Source organism: Nycticebus coucang, chromosome 3 (genome assembly GCF_027406575.1).
Source record: "Nycticebus coucang isolate mNycCou1 chromosome 3, mNycCou1.pri, whole genome shotgun sequence".
Classification (NCBI taxonomy): domain Eukaryota; kingdom Metazoa; phylum Chordata; class Mammalia; order Primates; family Lorisidae; genus Nycticebus; species Nycticebus coucang.
Genome location: NC_069782.1, coordinates 152,776,235 through 152,777,099, shown reverse-complemented (window position 1 = coordinate 152,777,099; position 865 = coordinate 152,776,235).

Genomic DNA, 865 nt, shown 5'->3' with positions numbered 1-865 from the left:
GGTAACAGCCCTCCGTATTGCATGGCCCCAGGTTACTTCTCCATCTTTTGTGGTTTACCTGCCCGCATTTACATAAATGTCCATATTGGAGTGTGCCATTTGTTTGCAGCTGGGACCCTGACAGATCACTGAGGTCCAATGGAATGTGGTACCTGCAGCTGTCAGCACCTCCACTCTCCCCTTCCTGTGGGATGACTCTGGGTAAGTCACTTTCCCTTTCCGGGTCTCTGATTATCAACATATAACATAAACGTTGTAGACTAGCTGATGGCCAAGTCCCTTCCTATTCTAATGTGAGACTGCCTGGAACATCCATTCTGAGTTCTGACTTTTCCATCTGGATGTGGAAGGCATCGCGGGCTAATCTGTCCTCTGAGTGTGTTGCTGTCGTGTTAAGTGTTTAACAGCAGCGACAGACAGGTGGGCAGTGTATTTTCCAGGTGCAGCAATGTCTTCCGGAGGCGGACTCAGAAGCACAACTAAGCCATGCGCACCTTAGGGCTCAATGGACTGGGGCTCCAGCAGCTGCGTCTGGGCTCTGTGTGGAAGGAACTGGAGGAAGACTGGGAGCGCAGGGCTGGAGGTCGAGACCGCAGTCCAGCCTCAAGTTCCTCTGCCTCTGTCCGCACAGCGAGCCCCCGGAGGTCCAACAGTCAGTCGTTTCTTCTATTCTGGCCTCTGTCCCTTTGCCAGCAAAGGGCGGACAGTGGTCCCTCTACTCCTGCCAGGAAACGCCTGGGGAGGGCCGCCTGACGCCCAGGAGGCGCGCGCCGCTAGAACCCTCCGCTCGGCGGCGGGGGCTCACGCGATTGGCGCGCGGCGGTCCGCCCCAGCCAATGGGCGGCCAGGGCGTCTTGGGGGCGGG